The following is a 14,627-nucleotide window of genomic DNA, read 5'->3' on the forward strand; positions in this document are numbered from 1 at the left end:
AGAGACATAGGGAGGGGTGAGTCAAACTGGTACGACCTTAGGGACCGCCTGGTCAGATGGCAAGAGGGTCAATGGGATCGTGAGCGCAGTGAGGAAAGGGTCTGGGCCCCACACCAGGAGGGTGGTGGGTCTGTGGGGAGCCCTGAAGATTCAGAAGAGGAGGAAGAAGATGACAGCACCTGGACGCCAGTAGAGAGTAGAGACCCCATAGATAGGGAGTCCCTTGCTGGGTCCAGCGTAGGAGGCAGCGCCTCATCCCTTTCCCTGTCCCCAGAGGAGCTGGAAGATAGGAGGAGAGAAAGGGAGCACCAGCTGGCTTTAGAAAAGCTCAGGTTGGAGCATGCCCAGGCTATGGCGCAGCTGGAGCTTAGGAAGCAACAGCTAGAGACTGAGAGGGTCTTAGCACAAGAGAGGATAGAGGAGGCTGAGAGGGCCTCCACCAGAGGCAAAGTAGCTCTGGAGGGTAGACTATCCCCTGCGCGCAGTTTTAATTTTCTGGATTCCCCAGGGAGGGCTGAGTCCAGTGGTGGCAGCTATTTAGGCTTCAGTGCAGGAAGTCCCCTCCCCCGTGCCCAACGTATGGTCCCTTGTTCCCAAGAGGAGGAGTTAAGGTTGAAGTTCAGGGGCAGTAGGAAACCGCCTCAACAGAAGGGGAGTTTTTTTGTGGATGACTGTTCTGATGCAATGTGGGATTGGCTGGCGGCTAGCTCGGATGATGAGAGAGACGGAGTACTGAATATGTTTCTCAAGGAGCAGTTGCTCAGTGTTGTTTGTCCAGAGTTGCGCCAGCACCTGTTGAAGTCTGAATCCCTTAGTCCTTGGGCGCTTGCTGAGGAAGCAGAGCGCTGGGAGAGTGATGAAGGTTCTCTAGAGTCATTAGGGAGTGACTCCAAAAGTAGTGGTTCAGGTATCTTCCAGCCCAGCGTGGTGGAAGAGGCTCAGTGTAGCCCAGCTAGGTCCCAGGATAGCGAGGAGGGTGTAGGGGCTCACTGCCTGGCTCAGTGGAGCAGGAGTGAGGGGGATACCGAGGTTCCCCAGACGCCCGAAGCCCTGCCTCAGGACTTGGATGGTTTCTATAGGGAACACCAGGTTGGGGACCAAGGCTGTCCTGTTAGTCCATTTGAGGAAGATCTCCCAGTGAGTAGAGGACCTGGAGCGTCTGTAACCAGAGCTCCTATGGTTCTAGAGTCTGGCAGTACCGCTCCGGTAGGGAGGGTACAGGAGTCCAGCGTGAGGAGTGATTGGGGGATGAGTTTCCTAGTGGATGCACCAGTGGACCAGGGACTAGCCAGTTGGGCTAGATCTTCTTGGGGGGACCCGGGTGGCGCCACTTCTGGTCTGGGGGATCGTCACGCACTGTCAGGTGGACAGGGGACGGGAGATCTGCGCCAGACAGACAGTCACACAACATATGTCTCATTTGTTAGCCTCAGGGGGATGGAGTGTAAGTCCCCAGAAGTCCTGGAGTGCCAGGCAATTGTTCCACCGAAGGTTTTAGACCAGAGGTTGGAAGGCCAGGTTCAGGATTAGCCTGACCTGAAGGGTAGGATGACTGTAACCAGTGTCCTGACCGGTTCTTCTTCCAGAGGAACTTCTCCAGGTGGGAGAGGGCAGACCTCTGGAAGGGGGTGCAGAGGGTGGGAGAGCCCACCTCTGACCCCGGTGCAACCTGAGGGGTTAAACCCTGGGTTGGAGTGGCGTTGTAAGGGTACCCCTCGCAGAGGGAGGAGGAACCCTAGAAGAAGAGGTAGGGGGAGGAGAGCCTTCCCTGTGACTCCTGGTCCGCCTGAGGGTATAGACCCTAGGCTGGAGAACCAGTGGCAGTCTAGTCCTGTCTTGCAGACAGGAAGAGTGGAAAATGGCCGCTATGTGCCAGGGGTTACTACCCCCGCTCTGCGAATAGGCAAGGACCGGTGGCACCTGGGTGGCCCAGGGCCTGGTCCTGGCCGCGGACAACTTGGGAGTACAAGTGGGGTATCCCAGTTGGTCCAGACAGTGTGTTGAGAAGGAATCCCATGGGTTCACCGTGGCGTAGAACAGGAGGGTGTCCCTGCAGTTGCGGGCCCGCGTCCGTGTTCTATCGCCCCAAGCAGGGAAGTCCATCACGGTGGTGATTGTTCTACCCTGCGTTTTGGCTGGAAGGGGGTTGTGTTGGACTTGGCCCTTAGGGCAGGTTCACCCATAGACTTTTTGCTTTAAATGGTGACCTGGCAATGGCGATTTTTGGGGTTCTGCGCACTTTCACTGTGTCCCAGTGGAAAGTGCGTGCGCACTTTGAGTGCATGTGCTGAGCTAGGCCAGCCCGCCCATAGGAATGCATGGGGAATGTATGTGTCCCTGGTAGTTCCTGATGCGTGGGGTGTACAGGCTCGAGTTTAGTATGTGTGAACTCGTGAGAGTGAATGCTGCGAGATGGTGTATGCGGCATGTATGTGTCTAGAAGGGAAGTGCTACTTCTGGACATTGAGATATGTGTGCAGTGAGGGTGCTGGAGCGTGATTGGCTGGAGCTGGCTGGCATGCCAGGCTCCAGGAAGTCTGGATGGGTCTGCCCGGTGGTGAGTGGGAGATTAGCATGAGTGATGTGTGGGAGGAGTGTACCTGTGTCCTGGATGGGCTGGGTTTTCCCCACACAATGCTGGCTCCGCCCCCCTGTGGTGTGTCTGATGACCCAAGCCCTGCCAGTGCATAGAGAGGGTGGTTGAGGTAAACAGAGTACTCAAGAACCAGCTGCGACTGGTTCCGCCCCCACCCTGCACCTTCAGACAAAGGAAAATGGTGTATAAAAATGGGGCTGTGTTCCCACAGATGTTGTTCTCTTCCAGGATCCTGAGGGGGCTGCTGCTGCTGCTGCTGGGCCAGAGGACCGCCACTTGGACTGTCTCCCTGCCTGGAGACCCAGTGAGCTGGCTCTGGGCCCAGCTTTGCCCCTTGCCTGCCTACAAGGACTTTGCTGCGTCCTTTCCTGATTTATAGCGCTAGGAGCGCTTGGCTTTTCCCTCTAGCGCTTGAGAGCGCTTTATTTCGTCCTAGCGCTGGGAGCGCTGTGGTTTGTGCCCTCTAGCGCTTGAGAGCGCTTGATTTTGACCAGCAGCGCCTGGGAGCGCTTTTGTAAGCCAGGTGCCCACCCTGCATTTTGCTGCTCTAGCGGCTGCCCACGCCACACATTTGTGGGATTTATTTTAATTATCGGGAGCTCACCCCGTGTGGAAATCACCGCCGCAGCCCAGGAACCCTGCCGGGCCGCCGCGCTGCCTACGGCGACCCGGAAGTCCCGCCTCCACACCTCCAGGGCCGCGCTGCCATTGGCGGCCCCAGAAGAGAATTGCCGCGTAGCTATTGGCTGCCCCCGGAAAGCAGGAAGGAGGACGGGAGCTCACCCCGCCTCCCTCCGAGGTGCCGTGGGAAGAGTGAGGCTGGGCGCGAGGTTGCCCCGGGCAGGAGAGCCCCGGAGAGCGAGAGGAGCCCCGCCCGCGGCCCCAGAGCGACCGCCAGAGAAGTGCTGCAGCCTGCAGAGTACCGGTGAGTGCGGCCACAGTAGAGAACGGAGGGGCGCCGGGACACGTTGTCGGTGTCCGCCCCCCCCCCCAGGAGCGCAATCTCGTGCTCATTGTTGTGGAGCCTGGCGAAAGGCTCCAGGGGCATTCTTGCAGAGTCCAAGGGGGACTCCAGAGACGGCCGCATTCCTGATTGAGCCCCGAGAGGCTCGAGGGGCATTTTGATTTACTTGGGGCCACGAGGCTCCGGTATCTTGGGGGCATCTTTTGGCTAAGAGCCCACGAGGCTCAAGAAGGTGCACAGAGCTGTCTGAGCCCCCGAGTCTCCTGAGGAGGCAGTCACTTGATCCACAAGCCCTGAGAGGAGCTCAAAAGAGCCACAGTTATTTAGGGCCCAGCGAGGGCTCTAGGGGGCATCACTTGTTTGTAGGGCCCAGAGGGGCTCAGGGGACACTCATTTCCCCAGAGCCTGTGAGGCTCCAACGTTGCCCCCACCAGTGTTGTCACAGCTGCCCAGCACTTCGTGGGCAGCTGCCACGTTTAGGCCCCTGACATTGGGACAGTTCAGGTGTTCCTGCCTATGGACAGTCACAGGTGGTGACTTACGTGAGTTTGGCGCAATTGTACTTTTGTTACACCTCTGAATGTATTGTTGATGCATCAGCTGTTTTCCTCCCCTGCACCTCTGAATTTGTTTTAATGCGTCATGTGCCATGTTCCTCTTTACACCTCTGAATGAATGTTATGCATTGCATCATGTGTTCTGTTCTTACACCCCTACAGGTATTGTGATACTTAGGTGGTTGTTTTCTCCCTAGTGCAGGTGGTGCTAGTGAGATCCTGGTTACCAGTAGTTACTGGTTGTGTGCTAAAAGTGCTTTTACATTCTATGTTTTACATTGTAAGTGCTATTTCTGACAGTGTTACTTCTGATTCCTGACAGTGGTCCAGGTGGCCCTGTCTTGTAAATATCCCCAGTAAATTCTGCCCGTGCCTCTGGCACATTGTAAAGTGTGTGTTTTTATCTAATGTGTTTTGGTGTAATACAAAGGCTATTTTTATATAACCTTGTGTGGAGTTTCCTTTGTGGTGGGCCTTTGGGTCTTGTTGCTGGGGTGCGTGCGCAAATACTTAACTTACATCGCCTCCAAGTTTAGCCTTGCTGCTCGCGCCACGTTACCTAGAGGGTGAGCAGGGGTTATCTTGGCGTGTAACTCCCTTGCCCTGACTTGGTAGTGGTGGTCTCTGACTGACTTTGGCGAAAGCCCTGGCCAGCCGGGGATCCCATTTCCAACAGAAACTATTAGTAATGAAACATGGACTCTAAGCGAGAAATCCCTTACCTTATTTCAATATAGGGTTGCCAAAGAAGTAAAGGGTTTATAGGTTTCCTTGCCTTGTTCAATCCAATCCTAGATAAGGATGGTAGACCTCAAAAGCACCCCTATTGGGACAGAACAAGATTATGATTGACAGTATTAATGACCAATATGTGAATTGGTTGAGAATGATTCAGAATAAAAACAAGATATCTCACCTCGTGTTTAAGATTGGAATTGACGCTCTAAGAAAAAATGTCCTTTTGCAGGTCCATTAGGTTATAAAGTGAATTGTTCCCATTCGGCTTTAATATGCCTATTAAAATAAAAGGAAAGAGGGAAAACCAGAACTCAAAATGAGGAAGTTAATAACAAATACAATAAAAGTGTCATGGGGCCGATTAACTTGATATAAGTCTGACATGCATCTAATTATGGACCCGAAATCCGGAGGTTTACGGTGCACCTTAACTAAAGAGTTAAGCATAAATAAACACTGCTGAAAGTAAATGGAGGTAATATCGTCCTCCCTGTGTATTCATGCCTAATGAAAGTGCGAACAAAGTTTATATTGGCCACTCGCAGAGAAAAAGAGTTAAGCATAAATGAACACTGCTGAGAAATAAATGGAGGTAATATAGTCAGTCCCCCCTATGTATTGATGCCAAAAGAAAGTACAAACAAAATTTATATTTGCCACTCGCAAAGAAAAACACCAAAAGAAGTCCATTAATTACTTGTAAAGGATATAGGTTAGCCCGTCGTCCCTACAATCCAAAGAAAAATAGGCTTATGAAACCCTCATCACAGCATCTTACCTTTACGTACTGGATGCCAGTTTTCCGCGGGAGAAAGAAGGCATAAATTAGCCGTCTTTAAATAGTCGACAATTCCTCAATTAGGCGTGAAAGTAACGCCTTTTCCTGATGTGTCCGCCCGACAGGAAAAAAGACTAGAGCGTCGCCTCACATCATCCACAATTGGCAGAAGTGAGTTAAATCATATCTGGGTCAACGGCAGCAGCATAAACACTATACACGAACCCGCGCTGAAATAAGTTAAACCAAATCCGGGTCAACGGCAGTAGCATAAACTCAAGAGTGACTAGAATGTTGCAAGAGACCAGCAAAGGACTCCATGTAAAACATTGTGACACTCAAGAATAACTTCAATAAGCATTCACACGAGTTGAGATCAATGTCAGTAGCGTCAGCACCAAATATACTGGATATTATATTCAATTATTGCTGTGACCCCTTGACAATTACGATAGGGTAGAAATGTATGTTTTCATAAAAATGTAATCCAAAATTATTGGTACATGATTAAAACCACAAATAAGTAAAAATGCTTATATATAGGCATAAATTTGCTTGTCAAATATGATTGGGGAACAGTGTAAAATTAGAATACCTGATTAGAAAGACCATATCTCATGCGGTCCAAAGTGACAGCTATAATCCAAAGAAGATTTTTATATCAAAATGAAGAATAGAGATTAAGATTTGGGGAAGGCCATGAAATCTTGTCTTAATAAACAGATGTGTAGGGATCCATATAATTGGATCATTATAAAAATGGGAGCACGCTTAGATACAGGCCATATAGCCTTTTATATCAGCCAAAGGTGTGGATATCAATATCAATTATATTCACATTGATCAAAGAAGGAGTAAGAATTACAACTTAGTATACACTTATGCCAGCCGGCATAAAGAATATCTAAAGAAAAAAAAAATTTGAAATAGATTTTTGACAAAAGCAAAACACAGAAAATACAGCAAACAGTTTCTTAATATTCGGTCATCTTGTAACTTAGGCATCTCAAATCTCATTTCAAGATAATATTCTAACTCCATTGTATGTTAATATTTCATGGTTCCTTAATTACACCAGCCGGCATAAGGATTCCTATTTGTACACAATATACAAACATACATGCATTATGCAGTTTATTTCAGAAAGTAATGCATCTCTGAATCCGTATTGTGACCATGAGTGATCGCCCGTAGCTTACAGATCCACCGTGCTTCACTTTGCCTTAACCGCAGTTCCCTATTTTCACCTCTGGCTTTAGCTTCAATATGTTCAATGCCATAGAACCAAAAGTTTGTATTGCAAGGGTGTACTTTTGCATAATGTTCTGCCAAAGGGTATTTAGTATCATTATTCAGGATAGCCCTTCTGTGTTCCTGAATGCGAGTTTTACGGTTCCTTTTGGTACTACCTACATAGATTGAGTCACACGGGCATCCAATAACATAAACTGCATATGTTGTATTACAGTTAATGAATGTCCAAACATTGTAACGTATACTGCCATTATGACTCAAAATGTTGTTTTGTTCCTACCAAACTTGCATATATTGCAAGAGCTGCATATATAAAATCCACATGGTTTGTCAGGTAACCCAGTGGCACCACTTTTATTTGTCATGATGTAACTAGGACAGAGCCTGTTCCTAAGGGTCGTTCCTCTTCTATTAGTTATTGAGGGATTTTTAGAAATTGTACCCTTCAAGCTAGGTATTTCTTCAAAGAGGTGCCAATTATGTTTAAACAGTTTGAAAATTTCACTACTGTGATTGTTATAAGTCGTAATGAAACGTAGCTGTTTATTACTGTTTTCTTCTCTATTTTTATTTTTGGGTAATAATGTAGTCTCACGTTGTACTCCCTGTATTCTGGTCTCAGCTTTGCCCAATTCCTTATTGGAATAGCCTCGAGTAACGAATCTATTCTTTGTTTCTGTCAGTTTTTGTGTAAACTCACTTGGTTCGCTACAGTTGATACTTTTGCCTCTGAGCCTAGGGCTAGCTTAGTTTTAACAAACAAAATAATTTTCCTTATTTTTTTACAGAGCTATCTCCTGGTCCCAGAGTAGAGTCCACAAGTTTTCTCCCAGAAATCCAGGACTTCCCTGTTGACAACTGCTTGGATAATTTTACTCCAGTAATTTTGCTATTAATGGCGCAGGCATGACTAAAAGTTAAGTCCTCTGGATCTCTATATTGAGAGCTTTCTGGAGCATTTACCCCGCCCCCAATCATGATCATGATCCTCTGGATTAAGAGCCATTGTCAGATCTTCATGAAGGGAGGCCGTGCAGTTTGCCTGAGCTGTGGCCAGCCCCACGCGCGTTTTTGCCCTTTGAGCCAAGCCTGTTGTATCAAGACTGCCTAGAATGCCAGACGTTTTAGAGTGACTTTGCATATTTTCCACAGTCTTCTCCTCTGTAGCCGATATATGAGACTGTCAAGATTTTGATGCTCAATTATGCTGAAAAAGATTCAAGGATCAAACTAGGTACCCTGCAACGACCCTTTACTGAATAGTGACTCCCTGCCCTGCGTTGCACTTCCTGCAGAACAGCACACTGACCCCCGGTGAGAAACCTGGTGGACTTGCTTACAGCCTATCACATGAATTAATTAAACAATGAAATTAATCCTACTGTGCACATGCTGAATCCCAAGGAAAAATAAGGATCAAGTTAAAGTCCTTGGATATACTTAGGTGAAGAGTGAAAAAGGAGGGATCCTGGCCTGCTCTTCTGCCAAGCACAGTGAAAAAAGTCACTCTTTGCCGGACTTTGCTCAAGCTACGAGGCACCAAGATTGAATTTAAATGACAGGCACTGAATTATTCTAGGACTGACTTTTCTGCTGCCAGCAGGGCACACCAGGAGTTTGCAGGCGTGGGAGCTCCTGTCCCTAAATTCACAGGGTCCGTAGTCCTCCCTGTACTACATGGGCTCGCTGATGCCAGCAATATAGAGATCTGCCCCTTAGATGCAGGGCTCTGTAGCTTACTTCATGCACCAATGTAGCACGTTGATGGCTACAAACTAATCTTTAGTTCATTAGGCCCATTTCAACATAATCCCATTGAAACAGCATACACCGTGATCATCAACCTGATTACCAGAAATCATTGTCCTCCAATGGACCGTTTTGTTGAGCTAACAGGGACTAGAATACTGAGACAATTACTTTATGAGAACCTGTATTAAAGAATTGTCAACTCAAACCTATTTCATAACTTTTCTCAGACAATGATACAAACACCTTGAGACAAGAAAAATGACTAAAAGAATGAAACAGAATTTACCGAAGTAACTCATGAAAAACGTTTATCTAAAGCCTTCTTTGAATGGACAGATCATGAAATTGCATTTCAAATCAGATTTAATAACAAAATCATTAGTACAAGTAGCCTCACAATACAATACAGAAAATTTATTAACAACTTGAAGATTGTCTGTGGAGATAAAACAAAATGAAATTCGAGTCTCAGTTATCAATTATACAAACCAAGGCAAAGCTGATAGATTTTGTCCGTCCTCAATATCTATCTTGCCGAGTCTGAACTGCAACACTACATGCCACAGAAGGAGCCAGCTAACCCTTTAGCCGAAAGCTTATTTCCTGCTCAGCTTTACCAGACTATAAAGTACAGTTTTCAGGATCGCCGTTAGGGATAGTTCAGCTCAAAGGAATAGCAAAGGAGAGTCAAAAGGCCATCCAACAGCATGTCAGGCAGGGAAATTGAAAATGACACCCAGACCCCGACTCCTCCTCTGATGGGGCAATATACCTCAAAAAAATCCTGCTTTACACTCCTTAACGTAACAATTTCATCAGTTCATGGGGTTCTCCTTGGTCACTCTTAGTGGGCCGTTGATGGGGTGATCGGTGACTCTCAAAAAATCTGGAAGAATTAAGAAATCATTTTGCAATTTCATGAGATTCACCAAGTTCAATTGTATTGTTCTTCCGTCACTTCCACTGAAGTAGGTGGAACTCCACTTCCGTTCCCAAACGCCTTTCTCTGGGTTTGTAATAATAATGCTAGAATTCTTTCAAGTATGTTTCTTAGCGAGAAGTGAGTCCATGGTTAACCAATACAAAAAAGAAACTTCGCGAAAAGTTCTCACAGCGGTTAAAGTGTCATATGATTTCACTTCTGCACAGGAAAGAAAAGGCATTTGACACCTACATAAAAATGTGCTAAGTCACTGCCTTTTAGTGTTAATATATATTACACATTCACAAATACATTTACACTTTTCTCAATCAATTCGATAATTATTCTCTTCCAAGACTTCATGTCAATAATAGATACCACTAAAAAACTCTTTTTAGACATTTTTTGCACTTTATTTAAAGGAAATTATTTACATGTCATTTTGAAATACATGTGTTACCACATAAACGTTACAGAAAGCTAAGTTTTGCACCATATTAATACTTTCTAAATAAGCTTTTAAGCATTTCAAGAACCTCATTATGCAGGTATTTATCTCATGTTCAAAGTACAATGGTATATTATTGTCACAAAACTCTCTATGTTAGCTGAATTTTATTTACTCACAATACGTAAACAGGTTCATGTGCAATTATCATTTTCTCTCTATGTTTACGTTTTCGTATCATCATTTTGAACACTTTGCATGCATTAACAATGCAGTATGAAATCTCAATTTTTTGACTTAGCCAGATGAGGTGTCTTAATCAAGAATTTCTTATTATAATGATCCTTAAATAGTGAGATTTGATACAGCTAGCTGTCAGTTAACATTTACGCTCCATCAGTACCAACGTGGTTGCTCTGCGTTCTCATTCTTCTCGCGGCCGACTAGCTCCTCTCTCCGGCGATGGCCGCCATCCTGAAACGTACCCAGCATAGAGAGTCCTGACGTGGGAGCAGGGCAGTACGACTGGTGCTGCCGCACTGGGCGCCTACCTTTGGAGGTGGCGCTGTGACCTCAGGGGGGCGCTGTGTTTAGCAATATCTTATGATAGGAGAGATGAGGAGCACTTTTGCTTGGGAAGTGAGAGAATCAGAGGAGATGGTCATGTGACGTGGGGGCGCCAAAAGTGATTGTCGCACCGGGCGCCACCAGCCCTAAAGCCAGCCCTGCATGGGAGGAAGGAGGAGCTCTGGCGATCAGCTTTTCACCATCCACCCAGTTCCCAGAGGTTAATTCGGAAGTGTGATGGAACCAAAGATTTTAATAGGATCAGAACAATTCAAGACACTTTACTTGGTATGGCACAAGTAATACAAATTCACTGAAACCCTGATTTCCACACATTTTCATTTGTGTGCAATATAGTTTTAGCAGTAACTCTATATGTCTGTTCAAATTTATGACGATTTCAATAGAAAATGTGCTGACAATGCCGGGCACTGGGCAATCCCCCGGTAGGCTGGATGGGGCGGGGGCCGGTTTTTTGGCGGTTTTTTGGCGGTTTTGGTGGTGGGGCCGATTTTTGGTCCTGCCGGCTCCGTTGGTCACAAAAAGAAATTGGAGAAGTTCACACGAGTCAGTGACAACTCACTTACACTCTGCATGAGTCTCTCCTCGCTCAGCGCTCCGTCCGCGAAAAAAAAGCAGGTTCAAGGTCCAACTCTATCTCTGTCTGAGTCATTTAGAATCAATCTGCATAAATAATGGCATGCAGCGCGCAGATGTCTCTGTAGCCGCCGCTGCGTCTGCCCAGTCTCTATAGTTCACCCACCTTAGGGTGGGGCGGCCGGTGGTGATCATGCGCATTAAAAAGTGCGCGTGACCGGTGGTGAGGCCAGGTCGAGGTCTCGAGGAACACTCCTGAAGTAAGCAGCCAGCAGTCTGAGACGACGTTGACATCGAACTAAAGACTGAGCAGAGTAAAAAGGTCGGCATGCAATCCTGCTGCATAGTAGAGCAGAGGTTATGTGTATTATTACATGGCATTGCAGGGTCGGGATATTATTACATAGACGGAGATGAGAGAAGGCGCTTGCATGAAAGCGGGAGGCTGAGCAGGAAGAAAGCAGAGGTTTTTTAGTTGGGAGATGAATGGACAGCTGCAGAGTGAGAGGCCCTGGCAGAAGGCTCAGGGTGCAGCAGTATTAAGAGAGGGTTTCATGTCATAGAGCATAGTCGGATATACTTTTGTCTCTCGTATTTCACTTGTTTGGTATTAATTTATTCTTTGGGCATCATGTGAGGCAAAACGCTTGATACAGACCTGGCAGCTAAAGGGATCAGCAAAGTGCCCTGGGGCCTGGGGGGACGTGTGCACTTTTCCTGGCGTTGGAAGAGCGTGGAGTCTGACTGGGAGGCCCCTGATGAATGAGCCTGTATTCCAGACACCATATGTACAGCACTTGTACAGATTTTGGGGTTTCAAATTTGGCCTTTCCTGAGTATTTGGAACTGATGGTGGGCTGACTGTGTTTTAGCCTTGATGTGTGCATTTCTTTCCAATTTCTTGTCTATAAAGACCGAGAGGTTTTGGCGTTTGTGTTAATTCTGGGAACAGGGTGCGTGTTTGGCATCACTCGCCCTGCTTGGCCAGGCGCATGCTCTTCATCTTACTTTGCTACTTCCCCAAAACATGATGCTCTGCTCCTTGTTGTTTTCTGATCATCTCTGTTTTCAGAAATTATTTGGTGGGGAATGACTTTTGAGGACTTGTTGTCGTGCTCTGCATGTGATGCACATGGCCCTGAGGCCTGGGTGTTGGGGGAGGGGGAGCCTGTACCTGTTGCAGCATGGGGAGTGTGGCCCCTGGTCGAGTGTCTTTTTTCACAGTGATGGCATGGCAGAAGGAGAGAAGTGGTACCTCGATGCCAGTGAATGAAGGCACGCAGGGTGTAGAATGAATGGGGTGAAATCTGCTTTTATCACCTAGGTAACAGGGGAGCCAGTGGGAGGCTGAAGTGCATGATCACAAACGGGAGACATTATGTGTGCTGAGGATGCCCAGGGCCAGACTGGCAATGCCGGGCACCGGGCAATCCCCCTGTAGGCTGGATGGGGTGGGGCCGGTTTTTTGGCAGGGGGGCGGTTTTGGTGCTGAGGCTAATTTTTGGTCCGGCCGGCGGCGTTAGTCAGAAAAAGAAATCAGAGAAGTTCACACGAGTCAGTGACAACTCGCTCACACTCTGCATGAGTCTTTCCTCGCTCCGCGCCACGTTCCGGGAAAAAAAAGTAGGCACAACTCTATCTCTGACTGAGTCCTTCAGATTCTATCTGCATAAATAATAGCATGCATTTGCATTGGAGCACTGTGAGGGTGGGTCGTGCGCAGATGTCTCTGCGACCGCCGCCCCGTCTGCGCGGCACGGGCGGTCTCTTCAGTTCACCCACCTTAGGGTGGGGTGGCCGGTGGTGATCATGCGCATTATAAAGTGCGGGTGCCCGGTGGTGAGGCCAGGTCAAGGTCTCGAGGAGCACTCCTGAAGTAAGCCAGCAGAGACTGAGATGACGTCGACACCCGGTGAGAGAGCTGCCCATAATTTAATTATTTCTAGCCCCTGCCTCTGCCTGTTCCACTACCTGCTGCCGACTGCAGTGTCGCCCTCCGATGAGTCACTCATTAGTGCCTTTTTTGTCTGTCCGTGTAATAACCGTGTCCAGCGTCCAGGCGTTTGTGGGCCGGGATGGGATTAAACAAAGGTAGAGACCCTCCAACCCCCCCACCCAGGGCGGTGCCACGGGTGCTGACTTTGCATGGGGGCGCCTGTTTGCTATACTATATTGTTTTTAAAAGCACCCCGTAGCAGTGTTTCTGACCTCCAGCAATTTTCAGCCAACAATAAAAATGTCAAGCTTACTCCGGTGATTGATGTGATGTTCATGGAGAGAGAAAGAAGTTTTGTATAGTTGGAGTTTTGACTTGGGGATCTTTTGATTCATCATAAGTTAGCACAGAGGTTCAATATGCCTGCTGCAAAGAATGTGCATCATGCAAATCCCGAAGTGAACATAACGTAAATAGGTCAGGGGGTTACTGCTCTGTCAGAGACTTTGTTTTGGTACTTGTAGTTTATTAGTTAAAATACTTATAAAAAATCAGTGAGCTATTAACTGTCATCAAAGAACTGAAATGCAGACTTCAAGTATAGTTTAGAGCATATTCATTTTTTCCCCAGACTTTCAATATTCTAATGTTGTACAAAGTTTTGATTTGGGTAGAAATACATTCCAATTATTAAAGATAATCCCCAATCATGGTCTTACGTTTTAAATCCTGAGTTTGTGCTTCTCCAGATCAAGCCCCCCTAAACTTTACTGCCTACCAGAATGGATAACATATAAATCCTACCATTCTGTCTCATGTAATGTTTCCTATACATTGATTTACACACATATGATTGAGTAATGTGTGTGCAATGTAAAGTGCTCTGACACCCTTCACTTTTATGAGGTACACTATAAAGCGAATTAAATGCATCTGAGTGAGAGTGGTTATGGAAACTTTTACGGGGTGGTGGTAGTGCGGGAATTCATTGCGCAGGTGGTCATGGGGGGCGCCCAAAAACATTGTTGCACTGGGCGCCACCAGTGCTAAAGCCGGCCCTGCCCCCACCCCCCAGTCCAGGGGCCAGGGCCTTGGCCTATACCTTTGTTTAAGCAGCGCCCCTGGGGCCCCTGAGTGTGGATTTAAAATTGTAACACTGTGAGCAGGGCAGACCTGCTGTTGGTGAGCAGCGGCCAGGGAGGCCGAACCGGCTGCCGGAGCGAGGTGGTGGGTGTTGGTGCTGCCTGCCTAGCTTGAGTTGAGTTGCGCTCCGTCTCGGCTCCGCCATCGCTACGGGCCTGACTGGCCCTGAGACAGACACACACACTGGGGAGAGTGACTCCTGGGCTGGTGGCCGAACTGGCATCAGCCAACTTGAGCAAAGGCGCTTTTTTATTCGGAGATGGCTCTAAATGCAGATGTCCCTGGTCAGCCATTCCCTGCCTGCGCCAGAGTGGAGTTGATTGTTTCTGAACCATGATGCTATTGCACCACTTAGAATGATGCAAAGGATGTGAC

Source organism: Lissotriton helveticus, chromosome 10 (genome assembly GCF_964261635.1).
Source record: "Lissotriton helveticus chromosome 10, aLisHel1.1, whole genome shotgun sequence".
Classification (NCBI taxonomy): Eukaryota; Metazoa; Chordata; class Amphibia; order Caudata; family Salamandridae; genus Lissotriton; species Lissotriton helveticus.